Raw genomic sequence first — 17,004 nt, forward strand, 5'->3', positions numbered from 1 at the left:
AATGCTCTCAGGAATACTTTTGTCTCTTCAGCAAACAAGTAACCATACCACCAACAAGATATAAATTTAGTGGACATAAGCAGTTAGGATATTGCTGTCTCACTCCTTTCTCTGCATTGCATATTATTATTATTTAATTGATTTAATATACGTACTACAAAACATACAGCTAAAACACCAATACAGAGACAAAAATACACCCTCCTACTACGCTAAACCCTCCCCCCTTTGGAGTCAGAGACTCCAGCTTCGTTTGACTCTCTGTTCTCTCCAGCTGGGTTCCCAGTGTGAACTGAATACATATACCTATATAATCAAAATTGTCCTAAACTCCTGTCCTCCTCTGGGCCCAAAAATATATTAGTTTCCAGCTTTGTTTTACATAGTCTCTTGGTTGTTCCCATAAAGCTTCTGAGAGTGTGTCCAGTTCTACTATGTCACATAGCTTCTTTAACAACTCTTCTATCGTTGGGGTTTCTTTGCTTTTCCATTTTTGGGCCCAGAGTAATCTGGCTGCTGTGAGTATGTACATTAGACAATATTTCATTTCCTTATCATTGATTTCTGGCATGATATTCAATAATACCATTTCAGGTTTTAGATCTAATTTTTGCTGAGTAATTTCTTTCACTATTTCCAACACCTGTGTCCAATATTTTTTGACTTTTATGCATGTCCACCACATATAATAATAGGTTCCTGCATTTTTAACACTTCCAACCCCATTGCATATTATTATTATTTTTGATAGACCATCAACCAAGTGTTTTCCAAATAATTTCTTGTGCTGCAAAATATTTATTCAACTTTTCTACCTCTAATGTCAGCCTAAGGGGATCTAGCTAATTAGACATGTTAATAATGTGAGATGAATAGATCACACATCTGAATCCATTTTTCAGGGGGGCACAGTATGACAGTAATTATGAAAAGAAGCAACATATTATTTAATTTAAACATAGATTTTTCTTTTTAAAATGTTTCTATTACAGCTATCTTTAATACTGAAAAGATATAAAAATATGGGAAATGAATTATATATGGTAATTTAGCATGACATGACAAACAGAACAGTAGGTTAGGAAGCTATTTTTCTTATTTTGTGTTACATAAATTATGCTTTCTGACATTGAACAGTGATGATAAGATGAGCATTTTCCCTCACAAAAGAATATGAGAAAGCAATGACATAATAGTGAGTTACAAATATGAGAAAGAAAGGAATAGGAGGTGGGAAATTCCACTTGAATGGATAACAGACAGATTCAGTATACAAGTCACTTGTATATTGGTTATGTCGCAGCTTTCTGCATTTGGTGAGTTTTATTGTATATCTACTTACAGTACAATATACTAGTTTACATTAGAACAAGAATGTTCATACATTTTTTGGTGGTGAATTTCAGACATCCGTGGGGCCATCAAGCTCAGAACTTGTGCTGCTTCTGATAGAGGCTTTCTACGGGTACAGTCTTGCATAGCCTTGTTATACAAGATGTTTTTAACTTGAGAGATCAGCCAGGGACTGAACCGCGGTCTTCTGTACGCAATACACATGCTGTACCACCATGTTAAAGGCGGTTGCTCCTCACTTTAGAAATCAAGATCCTTGTCTTGTTTTCTCAGAAATTATGAAAGGAATTACAAGCTCTCTATCATATCATCAAGCTTTCATCACAATATGTTCACTGTATTATTCAATTACTAATTTCACTAATTTGGTTTCATTACTAATAATATAATAATCATGTGCTGTCAAGTCAATTCTGACTTATAGCAACCCTCTTCGGGGGTTTTCAGATTGAGAATACTCATAAGTGGTTTGCCATTCCTTCCTCTGGGGGAACCCTGGGACGGTGCAGCTTGCCCAAGACCACACAGGCTACCTCTACTCACAGGAGGCACAGCGGGGAATCAAAGCCCCAACCTCTGTAGCCAGATAACTAAACTACTGAGCTATTCAGCCGGCTTTCAGTTTTATTAGGTTCATTCATTAATTTAATTCAAGACCAAAGGTTCATTTCAGTGTTGTTTGTAAGAAAACCCTGTGTAGAACCTTGTTAGACTGGTACACTGAGGTAGCAGTGTAGTATTATCAAAGTATTGCAGGAAGGAAGGTAGAACAATAGGCAGGCAGGGAGTGGAATAGCAGCTGAGGTGCCAGCTGTATTTAAACACTCTTTCTTATGGATTCCTCATATTTATTTCACACAGCTGGAAGAAACAGATAATTTAATGGCAGAACTTCACATGACTAATGTAATTACAGAAGCCCAGATTATTTGTAATGGAGAACAGGGAGGCAATAAGAGGCTCAGTAATAATATTAAATACATGCCACCAAGTTGATTCAGAGATATGGCAACCCTTTCCATGTTTTTTGTAGATACAGAATACTCAGAAGTGCTTTATCATTCTGTTTGTCTGAGTACATCCTGGAACTGTGCAGCTTGCCCATGGCTACACTAGCTGGTTCTTCTCCTTGGGGGTTCAGCGCTGAATCAACTCCCAGCTTCTGGTGAGCTATCCATCCACAGATGACCTTTCTCATATTCAGCAATTCTCCCCAGCTTTCACATCAGCATTACATATGCTACTTGCAGTTTTCAAGAAGTCTCTTGAAGATACCAGTTATAACATACTGTTCAACCTCTAGGTTTCTAGGTAGGGTAGACTTTCAGGTCTTAGAATGTCACGAATCAACAGTTAAGAACAAACACCATCTGCTAATAATATGAAGTTTAAATGGAAAAAACAACACTACAAAACAACACAACAGTCTTCATTCTTTTCCAACTCCATTTATTCTGTCCATGTTTAAGTACTTCAATTGTAATTTATTAGCTTTTTTTTCTCAAGAGAACAGCCATTCTAAGGTAGTAGCTAAGATACAATTCACAAAATCTCCATAAAAAGCCTTAAGCAGTATTGAAAGATGATGAATGTTTTGTGTATAGACAGGTTCACCTAATTACTACATCATCTCTGTCTCGATTTAATTAAAGGGAAGCCATGCAGAGTAGCTTCTCCTTTAATTTAATTTTTTACAAGCTACAGATGTTATTAGTTTCTACACTGAAATTCCAGTTCTGCTTTGCTTATAGTTAAACATTGTGACATTTGTGTCAAGCTGTCAAATCAAACTGTCCAAGATGAATGGCTGAAAAAGAGAAAAGTATGATAATTGTGTAAAGTTTCAGTCAAGAACAATCTTCAAAATGCGGCAGATGCAGTAATCATGGCATGAGAACAAAAATGAATTGATTTTTAATACAGAATATGCTATAGCTAAGATCAACACAGACCACAAACCCACAACTAATAAGTCAATTGCTTACATTACAAAATTATTCTCAAATTCCCGGGATCAAACTCAAGTCACGAGCAGAACCTTCACTGCAGTACTGCAGTTTAACCACTATATCTAACCTGAACTCAGAAAACAGGTATGGTTTCTAGGCAATGGTTGGGAGTTAATGGTCCATGGGCAATTTCAGACATTCTTACAGGAAACTCACTTTCTAGACTGATTTTAAATCAAGGTTCAGTTTTCAGGGTCTGGAGAGCAACTGCCTTTATTGCCTTGTGACAAGACCTTTACAAAGAAAGGGGTAGAGGATTTTGGATTTTCTTAGACCTGACTGCAGTTTTCAGTGTCATCAATCAAAAATGCTCTTGGACTGGGTGTTGGACTGGGTTATGAGTAGTGGTGGTTCTACTTCTACTTCTATGGTAGTTCTCAAAAGAATTGTGGGGAGATTACTGATTTACCTAGGATTGGACAGTGTATCCCATTGACCATATGTAGCCCCAGAAGCATTTCTGCAGCCCACAAGGGTTCCCAAGAGGATCCCATTTTTTTTTAGTTTAAAAAAATTGGTTAACCCAATATTGTGATTTGAGACCTCCATGAGCAGCAGTAGAAAGAAAGAGCCTCTTAGCTTTTTTTTTTCTTTTAATGGGATCTGTGTGGCCCATGTTTGTAGCAAAGGCTACAAATTTGGTGCCCAAACCCACTGAGCTTGCCCATCCCTGCTTTCCTCCTTGGCAGTTATGCTATGGCATTCCACAGAGCTCTGTCATATCCCTGTCCCCTTTTATACTCTACATGAAACTACTAAAAGAGGTTATGTGGATATGTGGGCTGGACTACCAATATACCAAGAAATCTAGTTCTTTTTCATTAAATCCATGTAAAATAGTAATTGACAGGATGAAGACCAAGAGATTCAATCCAGACTATATCGTGGAACTCTGTTTTCAAAAATGAACTCAGTGAGAAAATCATTATCATTATCATTGCTCCACCCACAGACTAATCCTCTACAGTCCACATTATTGATGCATTATTAATCTTGTTGCTAGCTCTCCAGAAAAAAAAATCATGAAATACTCACAGTTCCCTCTAGCAGGCCAATTCTGATATTGCACCTCAAAAACATGTTGCAAACATACAACAAACGAAAACAAAATCGTACTTCTTCTGCCACTTAGGACTGCCAAGAAAAATTCCTAAAATATGCCCCTGTGAACACAAAGCAGGTGAAGAATAGCATTGCTAGTGATGAGAGGAACATGCTATGTCTACCCTTTTCTGTTGCCCCCCTATGAACTGTGATCATCTGCACTAGGCAGACTTTATGCACAGAGAATCTTCAGGTGATTACAAATTGTAATTTTCAAGGATTCCAAATTACGTGGAGAACCTCCATGGAGAAAGAAAGCTTTCCCATTTAAAAAGTTGTAATCGACATGTAGAGAGCAAGAGAAGTACACAAGGAAGTGGAGGGAATTAGCTTCTAGTTCTCCTGCACACATCTACCAACCCTTTCACTTACTTACCCTGATTGGGAACCCCTAGAGGGGCTTATAATATACAACAAGGAGAGAAATATATAAAAAAGATTGTAGCTATATTGGATCAGCAACTGGAGGTTCCAGCATACAGTCTAGCACTATTTTTCAGGATTTTCTGGATAGATGGCTCCTAATGTTACCAATCAGTTTGGCCATTCCATATTCCATATTAACTGGTGTTTTGCGGAAAGGAAAAGAGAAGATAGGAAAAGAGAAGTGGTGAGAAAACGGAGTGCAAAAAGAACACTGAAAAGTCAGTGAAGAGAATATTGTCTTGACCTCCTGTAATATTCCATGAATGAGATTGAACAATTGCATTATAATATCTTCCTCTGGAAATATCATGAACTTTCAGTTACCAATCCCATGCAGAAGCAAAAGGAGGACTGTGAGCTGTATTTTGAAAATGGAAACTGGTAGCAAATTATGAGCAGGTGTTGGGATCAGGATCTTGGATCAATAGTGTCTCTTCTTGAGACACCATTATTGATAAAACCTGTTCTGATTTCTAGATATTCTCCCTCAAAATATACAGTAGTTTTGTGACTGGCACACCAGATTTTGTTAATAGGGAAATGCCATCCTTTCCCAACACAGCAGTATCATTTGGAGCTCTTTGATCTCCATTGTGCATGTAAGAGTTATTCCATTATAGAAACAGATGGCTATCCTACAAAGAGTCAAATAAAATATGGCAGCATGATTCCATTGATTGTATGGGAAACATCTGAAGAAGCATGAAGTTCGACAAAAATAATTTTTCAGTAAATGGATAGTCTGTTATTGTTCAACTGGGGAAGGGGGGGGAGGAAGCCAACATGATTAGAAGTTCTAAGAAGCATCTAAGAGATGCCTTTGACCTACATTATTCTTGCAAATCCCCAATGTATCTTCTGTTAATACAGTACAATTAAGGCCAACTGCAGCAGGACACTGCATCTTAAACAATGACAAGATCAATATGGGTTTCATTAGCAATTATGGTAGTTACTGGAGAAATTACTCATGGTTAACAAAGTAAGATAACGCAGTGATGGATTCTCATTTCGTGTGACAAGTGTAAGTCTGAAATATGGTAACTGTTAAATAAATTTAATTGGCTTCCAAAACAGAGAAGGAAAAAACCCCAATGAATTCTCTTGCGGCATTTTGCCAAATGTATTATTATATCGCAACAATTTATGGATTGTAGTTTCCTGCATCCAACAAAAGCTTATGCTATAATAAACATATAATAAACATTAATCTTTAAGTTGCCACAAGATGTGGTGGACATGTAAGATATCAAAAAAATTCTAGAAATTGGTTTACTTAATAATGCAAAAGATATTGAAATCTAATTTGCAAATGATACCTGAATTATTTCTGCTAAGCATAATTGACAAACAGAAAAGAATAAAGCAACACTTATTAGATACATGGCAACAGCGGCAAGACTTGTCTATGTGCAATATTGGAAGGTGAAGCAAGTACCAACAGTAGAGGAATGGCTACTCAGAGTTCTTGAAATGGCAGAACTCTCAGAGCTTCTAAAAGACAAAGGTCTAATGGACTTTAAAAAAACATAGAAACCCATATGAAACTTTATATTAGATAAAGAAAATATTGACCTAGGGGTGTGTAACTTTGAATCACAGAATTTCAGATAACAATATGTATAATTTAGATTTTGCATTTTTTTACTCTTTATTAGTTGTGTAACAAACTTTTTGATTATTATTAGCAATTAAGGAAAAAGTGATTCAAAGGAGAACTGAAAAATGCATGAGAAGATCCAAAGCATCATAGAGTGAAGAAACTATAAAATTGGTCAACCCTTGTGAAGCCCCTTTCCCGTTCCCCTCCCCCTTCTCCCCTTTTTGTATTTTTGTTTCTTCTTCTTTTTTGCTCAGTACGTCTTTACTGTATCTCAAACTTAGTAAAATAAAATTTTAAAAAAGATAAAAGATGCCACAAATCTCTTTGATATTGTTGTAACAGACTAACATAATCTAGGAATTTCTAGAAAAAATAAGGAGTTTTTGCAGTTTTTAACATAGAACACGAAATGTAGAGAACAACATTTAGTCTGCTCAGCTTCTGGATGTTTACAATACAGTGGACCCTCTACTTATGGAATTAATCCGTATTGGAACGGTGGCTGCAGGTCAAAAAGTCTGTAGGTCGAGCCTCCATTGACCTACAATGCATTGAAAACCGATTAATGCCGTAACCGGCCATTTTTGTTCCATTTTGGTTTTTTTCTGGTCTGTAGGTCGATTCTCTGGCTGCAAGTCGAACCTAAATTTTGTGGCCAGAGAAGTCTGTAACTCAAAAAGTCTGTAAGTCGAGCCGTCTGTAAGTCGAGGGCCCACTGTAAACAATATATTTCAGCATTAGTATACAGTACTTGCTTTCATCCACATGCTTAGAGTGGAATATGTAGTCCTGCTACTCTCTGTCATTGCCTTTTACATATGTTGTTGACCAAGGAGAACGAAGATAAGAGACTCTGCTGATGTGTAGGCTCTCCACCTCAGTGAGAAACCCAAATTTCGAGGGTACACACAGCCATGTGAAGCCTACACACACGTTCCATTTCCTCATTGTTCTAAGTTATTGTGTGGAGAAAGTGATGATGCAGTGGGGAAATATTAAGTGCTCCTTAAGTATGCTGTTGAAAACTGGCATACTAATACCAGAACACAAAATTACTGTCTGGGATTATCAACATACTGTATTTGTGCAAATACTGATACTAATTTGCAAATGTTTATTGCAACACTCCCATACCTCTTGACATCAGCATAATCCTGAGAGATAACTGCTATTGTTCAACAGACTACAGCGCTAGAGAAAGCTGGATAATTACACAAAATGCTTGTCATTAGTTGGAAGATGGCCTTAGTCCTGTTTGTAGCTACATTGTGTTAGAAACAGCTCATTTGTGTCAAATATCTGAAACAGCATTTTCTATTCTGCTCTGCTTTCATTCCTGTTCCACTCCCTGCAAATCAGAAAGAGCTTTTTTCTTTCTTTTTTTCTTTTCTTTTCTTTTACCAACTGAGACTTTTCTTCTGGCAAGGACACACACATCTGTCTCAGGGCTGTGGTTTAGATCATTTCCTGTCAGTAAGGTTTGCCTGTTGCTCTCTTGGCAGCTATGAAACTACCAGTTAGACTTTTTTTTGTCAAGTGAGCAAACAGACTGGTTTCTTCCACTCTCTGTAGATCCTGATTCTGGCCCCAAACAACTGAAACTGATATGTGAACCTGTTAAAATTGGAGCTCTGAGTGATCTTGCATTGTGTTGTTGCCAAAGTATTTCAAATGTAAATTGAACTGCACACCATCCCAAAGGAAACGGAGCAGTGTGAACTCTAATTAGAAAAACATCCCCGGTGCATAGGACAGACAATGATCTGTCTCATATAGTTGCAAATTCAAGGTGCACTGGAATGGGTACCTCCTATGAAGTGTCTGATCAAAGAAAAACTATAGATCTCAACTGGAGACGGCCTTCTCACTTGCATCTCTTCACAATTCTTTACAACAGTCTTCTGGAAGCCAGATGTGAAAGGGCAATGTTGCTCCACATTCTAGGTCTTTTTTAGCTAGTGCCTTCCTGTTATACAGAGATTTGGAGTGACAGAAGAATTAAGACAGCTGCTGCTGCTATTTGCTATCAAGCCGCTTCTGACTTATGGCAACCCTGAGAACTTGAGACTTACAGAAGGTTTTGTCATTAACAACACTGCAGAGGTCTTGCAGGCTACAGGCCATGGCTTCCCTTATTCAGTCAACCTATCTCAGGCTGGGTCTTCCACCTTTTATGATATCTTCCACTTCTACTAACATTATTATCTTTTCCAACGAAACTTGCTGCATGTCATGATCCATTCCAATTATAATAGATTCAATTCAGGCATATTGATTTAATCTAGGGCCTATTTATTTGTGATCTGTCAGTTCACAATGCCCATGAAGCTCTTTTCCAGCAGCTAGAAGGATTACATATATGCTCCGTTTTTTTGGATGTACTTGTATTCTTAGTTTGACAGAGCGATTCTAACCTCATTGGATAAGCACGTAGAAGGTACCTCTTTGCCAGCAGGGGGAAAATAGCTATTTCCTTGTCCTCAGCAGTGTCAAGGGAAGACTACTGCTTTCTACTGTTGCTGGTATTTCCCTTGGTGGCAGGCAGTGACAGGCACTAAGATTAATCATTTTGGGGACAAGAAAAGGATCTCCTACAAGGCTTCTGTTATATGATTTCCCTGCCTATACCAGTCTCAGGCTATCATATATGATATCTGTGACAGAGAAAATTTTTCAAAGAGAAACTGGAGGGAAGAGTAGTTTTGAACAAAGTAGCCATGGTACTGTGTTTCAGCATGCATAACAAAAATGCAGAAGGGTTGTGACACTCTAAACACTAATAGATTTATGGTGCATGATAGTTAGACTACAGGTTTATATACACAGGGTCCATGGTAGAAGTGTGCGCGTCAAGTGAGATGATTTGCCATTGTATCAATTTTTGCTCCTAAAAGTGTCTCCAAGAGCAGTGTGCAAAGTACTAAATGTGGGAATTCTGAGTACATGTATTCTTCCTTTTCTGTGATCCTTGCAATTAAGGTGAGGGCTTTTTGGAAATTTTGAGTCCCCACTCCTGATAGTGGTCGGAGAAAAAATAGAGAGGTTATTTACCTGTAACTCTGGTTTTTCGAGTGGTCATCTGTGAATTCACACTATAGGGTTTATCTGCGCATGCTCAGAGGTTTCAGGAATACAGTGGTGCCTCGACTTATGATCTTAATCCGTATTGGAATGCTGTTTGTAAGTCGAAATGTTCGTAAGTCAAAGCACCATTTCCCATAGGAATGCATTGAAAACCGATTAACCCGTTCCAGCTGAAGAAAAAAATCACCAAAAAATTAAAAAGAACACAGGCAAGCCCGGTCGGAAGGCGCTCCACTGCTGAGGTTTAAGAAAAAGAAAAAAACTCCAGAAACAAACACTAAAGCCACCAACAACACAGCACAGAAACATACACGCCCCAGCCAAAACCCACCCATAACAGTTTTTTAAAAGGAGAAAACAGCAGCTTACCTCCCTGCAGACGCGCGCACACACACACTTACTCCGAAGCAGGAGGCTCTCCCAAGCCGCCGCCGCCACACTCTCTAACTGCTGAAGGTGAAAGAACTACAGTACAAAGCCTCGTTGCCACCTACAGTTAGAAATCTGAATTGCTCGCCTTTTTCCCCTGCCTTTTTTTCTGTTCATAAGTGGAAGCTCCCATTCGCAAGTCGAAGCAAAATGTTGTGACCGGAGCTGTTCGTAAGTCGAAATGTTCGTAAGTAGCGACATTCGTAAGTCGAGGCACCACTGTATTCTAGAAATGAGGTTCCGTTTCCGGTAGGGTGCGGCAGCAGCTTTCCCTCGCTTTTCTGCTCTTTTGTTTTTGTTCAACCCTTTTAATTTTTATATGTATGTAGTCTCTTTTTTAAACTACGCTTAACTCCCTTTAAATAGCTTCTTAATAGCTCTTGAAGAAGCTTTTGAAGCCAAGCATTTAGGGAGCCAAAACAACCTTTGGAATTTCTTGCTGTTTTTACCAACACTACAAGGAAAGGGGGAGAAGAAACAGCTGAACTGCTGACCTGCTGCTCTGAATTGTGTTACTCCTATCTATCCTCCCTCGAGTCAACAGAAAGAATTTATCTTAAGGCAGAGGTTGCCTTCTCCTTTGAGACAAAAGGCCACCAGGGAAGGCAAGCGAGGCAAAGATGCAGGTTCCTCTTTCTTACTAGAGCAAGTGCAAAACATGGCCAGAGATCTACAGTTTGCATTCTGGTGATCTCCCAAGCTCTTAGAAGCTAGTGGAAGCGTATTTGCCTTTACAACTTTGGGTGAAAGCCATACATCCTCACAGCCGCATTATCAAGCAAATATTCACAATCAAGCAGTGACTCCACAGTGCAAGAACATCAGGCGTGGTAAGCAAATGGAGTTTTCTGCTCTGCCTTCCCCTAGCTTTTTAAAAGTATTGCTGCAAAGTCTAAAGCAGAGTAAGACAGATTTGCTTTATTTCTGGACGAATGGGGATGAATGGGCCCTAAGGCAGACACTTGACTGTGGAATCTTCAAGTACTCCAAAGTAACTGAGTGCTGTCCTCTGAAGATGCTGGCCAAAGAGACTGGCGAAACGTATAACCTTCAGAACACGGCCAAAGAGCCTGAAAAACCCACAACAACCATTAACTGAGGGCCTGCCTGTTTTGTGCTTGTATCTGCACCCTGGGTTTAAGTCAAGCAGCGACAGGATAATCAAACTGTGCCTGAGAGCAAAACCTATTCTCCAACTTTTAAACCTGCTCCAGAAAGCTGCTAGAAGATTGAAAAAGCCAGACCTTCTGACTGGACTATCTCACCAGAGCATAACTTTTTCAAATTCTGCCCTGCAAGATTCGGTTATGTACTTGAAATGCAAAAGGGAACAAAAAGAAGAAAAGCTCCCCAAGTGATATGAACAAAAACTGTGCCAGTACAGATAGAGCCCAGGGTTTAAAAGATCTCTGGATGCTGTCCAGAAATAAGCTTTTCAGCGTGATGACTAAAGTACAATATGGAAAACAGCTGGTGTAATTATAGGAATGTCTAGCCACCTGGAATAAATCAGACATATATCATAAGGAAATAAAGTCAACTGTGAACTTTGGCAAGAGTTAAGGGAGATTTTGCTTCAACTAATGGTAGCTTATCCCACAGTGGCTGAAATCCTGTTCATGGAGCTGCACTGTGTAATTCAGATGATGACATCAGTTGTGGCTTCTTTTTTTGGAAATTAAACATTCTGATTCCCCCCCCCCCCGCATGCAAAATTCCTGAGGGTCCCATAGAATCCCCTTCATTACAGGCCAGCCACTGGGGGCCTTGGGATGAGTGGAGTTTTTAATTCCCAAAAGTAATTGCTGCCCAGATGACTTTCCTAGAGGTGATTTTCTGAAATCAATGACTCCTCTGTCTTGTGATCACCACTTTTCCATAATGAATGGGATTCCATGGGAGTATTGGGACCTTGGGGAAGAATGGGGAATTATTTTTGAGTAGCCACCACAGCAGACGACTTCATCAGCTTTATATAGTGTATCTTCATGGACAAGGTATCAGTCAGTGTTGCTGTGAAAACACCCACAAAAATACTGTGTAAGACATTTTTTTCTTTGCCCACCCTTGTCATCTACTACCATTTTTGCTCAATCCAATTCATTGGCTCTAATTTAATGCCCTATTGTTGCACACACACACTATGTCTCCATCTAGCGAGATCTTCCAGGGTCAATACTGCCAGTGCTTTTTTTCGGGGGGGGGGGAGTGCACTGGAAATTTATGGCATTTAAAAGATGTTATGATGTGCAGTGTGGAAAGTGTCAAGAGACTTCAATGGGTCCAAAATGCAGCAGCCAGATTGCTAACTGCGGCTAGACAAAGGGATCACATAACCTCCCTGTTATAGCAGCTCCACTGGCTGCCAGTCCTTTTCCCAGCAGAATTCAAAGTGTTGATTCTAACTTATAAAGCTCTAAATGCATCTCTCTTGATAAGCCTGTTCAAGTGTTAGGACCATCAAAAGAGGCACAGGTGTGTTTGATGGTTACATGAAAGTCTGCTGCTCCCAGACTTTGGAACTCCCTCCCACAGGAGGCTAGGCTAACCCATCTTTACTGCCTTTCTGCAAGCAGGTGAAGACCGTTCTCTTCAAGCAAGCTTTCCCTGAGTGATTGGCTGCCTGAATGGGGTTTTCAGATGGATTGTTGTACTTTACTGCTTTGCATCTGTTTTGGTGTTGCTTTTGTTTAGTGTTTTTTAGTATGGTATTTGATCCTATTTGGTATTTCTATACTTACTGTTTTTAGCTTTAAATATTGTCTTTTACATATATGAACCTTGGGTCCTTTTAAGGAGAAAGGTATTTGTACAGTCTATGGCAGTGGTGACTAACCTTTTTGGGCTCACGTGCCCAAACTGGGAAAAAAACAAAACAGGGGGCGGTGTGCTGCGGCGGAACCGGAAGTGGCAGTGGAAGGGGGAATCCTGGGCATGGAGGTGCCTTGATACCTCACTTTGGATCCGCTGCCAGTACCAGCTGCTCCGGATCCTAACCCGCCACCTGTCTGGGCACCAGCACTGCAGTTGCAGCCGCCTGCTCAGGTTTGGCTGCGGGGGGGGGGGAGGAGCAATCCAGCGACTTATGGCTTGCGTGACAGCAGAAAGGGCTCCATGTACCAGATGTGGCACGCGTGCCATAGGTTCGCCATCGCTGGTCTATGATATCTGTAAAGTTCTCCTCCAACACCACAAATTATCAATTTTTACTTCTTAAATTTCTTCAGTTCCAGATTTCACATCCATACAGGACAGGGATATGGATGATACTGATCACCAGGGATACATAAGTTTCCCCCAAGTTCCTTGGTAGCTGCTCCTTTAAGTCTTAGAATTCTCAATACTTGGCTGAAGTTTCCATTTTCACTGATAATTAGAACTGAGGCACAGAAAATCTTTTAACTGTTTATACAGCTTCACTGTCAATATTGAAGACTGCCTAGAGTGGTCTTTTAGACCAGATTGGTGGGGTATAAATAAAAATAAAATAAAAATAAAACATTAAAACTGTGTAATCCTTTGGTAGCCATGATTTTTGTCTTCTGAATATTCAGCTGTTATACTGTTTTTGCAATTTCTTCTTTAATCTTCTTCAATAGTTGTTTCAAGTGCCTGCCCACCCCCCACCCCAGAATGGTGAGATGATATGCCCTCCAGCTTAATCTATAGGACCTCCCTGGCTAGAGCACAATAGAGGGAAGGGGAATATTACTTTTCTGGACTACAGCTTTCAGAATGGCCAGTGGTCTCATTCACTAGAGCTGTAGTCTGAACAGTGTTTCCAAGTAACTCTGAGATGGTTGAAGAAAGGCAAGAATGAGTCTAACTCATCTTGGAGTTTGCTTGAATGAAGGCTTGTCAGTTTCTCTACATCAAATCGAGGTATCTGGATAAATATAACAGAGCTAAAAAAAATCTAGCCAACGTATTAAAAAGGCTTGATTTCAAGTCCTGTGTATGTGAGCAATTTTACCTTCAAAGTGCTAAAGGCTATAGTATGTGGCGAATGATTTAATTCGTGGTCTATCTGAGTCTCAACCCAAGAAGCAGGTCAGAGATGAAGTGTTCATTGTGATATTGATAATATTCTCAATTCATGTGAACCAAAACAAAGCCTAACAGGGTTGTTTGATACTCTGTTTTTATTGAGGATGCAATGCAGAACATGTTCCCCAATGTGTGATGTTCTAAGAAAACAAGTAATTATGGAAAGCAGAATATCTGAAACACACAAGGAGAAAACATTTTCTCATTTTTTAAAGCTACATTGTGACGGGGAAAGTTGCTTAAATAACACCTTATTTTCACATTTTCTACCCCACATTTCTGGTAGCTCTCTTAAGACAATTTACTTCAGAATGAAAGTTCAATCGTATGTTCAGTTCAGTCTTTACGCATTAGTGGAGCATCATAGAAATTCCCTTGAAACTCTAATGAGTTATCAACTCTGCAGAATCTCTGCATTGTAATATACTCAGTGAAGTGGAATAAACATCCTTATTATATGTGTCATTTTAGTTCCCACAGGCTGTTTCCCCTTACCCCACTGTGACACACATCACAGTATCAGGCATTGTTTTACTAAGTGGCTCAGGCATTCAGAGACTCACAAATCTTTGGACTCTGTGTATAGTCTTGATGACTGTGTGGTTTCAATGAACTTTTAGTTTGATGCACCAGAGTAACTGGATGAAGCATACCCGTGTTGAACTGATTGTCTTTAGAGGGTCCCACTTTGAAATGTTACTCTTTTCGAAGTTGTCAGAGCAGATAATAGGCAGTTCATTTTCGTCCTTGTTAAACAACTAATAGTATGTTTCTCAATCGTTAGCAATCCTACCATTGAGAAAGTGGTATTTGTTTATTTAATGCAGTTGCAATGTTGAGTTATCCATATGCTTCGCTGTAGCTATTGGGATTTGTACTCTTTGAACATGAGGCTTCCATGGCATATTACAATCTGCTTTTTAAATGCTCTCTCAGGTTTGCCCTAGAGCTGTGTGAGTTCTTTACTGAAGTGTTCTGGTTTCAAAGTTTACCACCAATCTTCATGGTCATTGTTTAAGGGTCAGAGACAGCTAGTAACACCTCCTCGCAGCCACCTTCACCATTATACAAATACTACAAACTGATCTTTTTTTAGGGGAGGGGAGAATTAGGCTCAGAGTCCCTTTGTGTCCTCCAAGGGAGGCTGGGGTAAATCATTGCTGTGATTTGAGGAGCCTGTGGCCTCCCATATCCCTGAAATTTAAAAACAAATCAATTGGTTCATTGATTGATTGATTGGCTGATTGCTACCAAGAGGGTACAAGGGACTCCTTCAGTACCCTCCTTTTGTAGGCAAACAAAACAAAACAAAACAAAAAACTGGGAAGAGGATTATGGAAGATGTGTGGTCCTCCAGATGTTATTACAGTACATCTTCTGTTAGTAATTACTAGAACTCCCAGAATCCTCCATCCCTGGTTGGTCAACTACCCCCACCAATACATGACCAAGCAGGAGGCCAGGCCCTCCTGGGTCCCTAGGACACTGGGAGTTGTAATCACACTACTGATTAGGCTCTGTGCAGGTTGCTTCCAAAAGAATGACAGCTCACAGGAAACCTCAAATGAAATGAAGTGCATGTTGGAGGCAAATAACCCCAAAGTCCTTCTCTATGAGGCAACCCTCAGTGATGTTTAGATTTGAGTTTGTGGGCTGAAATTCTGTAAGGGCAATGCTAATACCAGGACCAAAAGTATTATACTCTGTGTGGGCACACAGTGTAAGAAATAAAATTGAGTCGTAGTCTGTAAATTGTTAAATATGTACCAATGATGGCTGGGGTCATCAGAATATGGGCAGTGGGGGAAACCAACCAAAAAAAAAAAGTGATATTCAGAGACTATTTATTTTTTGTGCAGTACCTTAGACTGAATTCCACAATCTCTCGTGTTAGAATTGGAAGCCAAAGTAACTCTGAAGAAGGTTCTGCTAATGTTGTTTTAGTCCCTCAATATGGAGAAAGGCAGTGCACTGCAGAGACAATTTTCTTTGAAAAGCATATGTTGTTCAGTTATTAAGTCGTGTCTGAATTTTCATGACCCCATGGACCAGAGCATGCCAGGCCTTCCTGTCTTCCACTCCCTTCCGGAGTTGGGTCAAATTCATGTTGGTAGCTTCGGTGACAATGTCCAACCATCTCATCCTCTGTCGTCCCTTTCTCGTCTTGCCTTCAACACTTTTCTCTTCTCATGAGATGGCCAAAGTATTGAAGCCTCAGCTTCAGGATCTGTCATTCCAGTGACCACTCACAGTTAATTTCCTGCAAAATGGATATGTTTGTTCTCCTTGCAGTCCAGGGAACTCTCAAGAGCCTCCTCCAGCACCACAATTCAAAACCAACAATTCTTCAGCAGTCAGCCTTCTTTATGGTCCAGCTCTCACTTCCATACATCACTAATGGAAAAACCATAGCTTTGACTATGCAGACCTTTGTCGGCAAGGTGATGTCTATGCTTTTTAAAATGTTGTCTAGGTTTGTCATCGCTTTCGTCCCAAGAAGCAGGCATCTTTTAATTTTGTGGCTGCTGTCACCATCTGCAGTGATCATGGACCCCAAGAAGGTAAAATCCGTCACTGCCTCCATATCTTCCCCTTCTATTTGCCAGGAGGTGATGGGGCCAGTGGCCATGATCTTAGTTTTTTGGATGTTGAGCTTCAGACCATTTTTGCGCTCTCCTCTTTCACCCTCATTATGGGGTTAATTCCTCCTCACTTTCTGCCATCAGAGTGGTATCATCTGATATTTCTTCCAGCAATCTTAATTCCAGTTTGGGATTCATCCAGTCCAGACTTTCGCATGATGTATTCTGCATATAAGTTAAATAATCAGGGAGACAATATACAGCCTTGTCGTACTCCTTTCCCAATTTTGAACCAATCAGTTCTTCCATATTCAGTTCTTACTGTTGGTTCCTGTCCCACATATAGATTTCTCAGGATATAGATAAG

General features: G+C 39.8%; 1 long non-coding RNA gene across 1 annotated transcript; it reads right to left on the bottom strand.

Moving 5' to 3' along the window:
* Positions 1-2,785: 2,785 nt before the first annotated feature.
* Positions 2,786-10,034, bottom strand: LOC110075408 (uncharacterized). The gene is made up of 4 exons (XR_002299961.3): positions 9,949-10,034; positions 9,547-9,749; positions 4,398-4,525; positions 2,786-3,160 (listed from the first exon to the last, which is right to left on the bottom strand). It is a non-coding gene; the product is annotated as an uncharacterized LOC110075408 (long non-coding RNA).
* Between the last annotated feature and the right edge of the window lie 6,970 nt (positions 10,035-17,004).

This window comes from Pogona vitticeps, chromosome 1 (assembly GCF_051106095.1).
Source record: "Pogona vitticeps strain Pit_001003342236 chromosome 1, PviZW2.1, whole genome shotgun sequence".
Classification (NCBI taxonomy): Eukaryota; Metazoa; Chordata; class Lepidosauria; order Squamata; family Agamidae; genus Pogona; species Pogona vitticeps.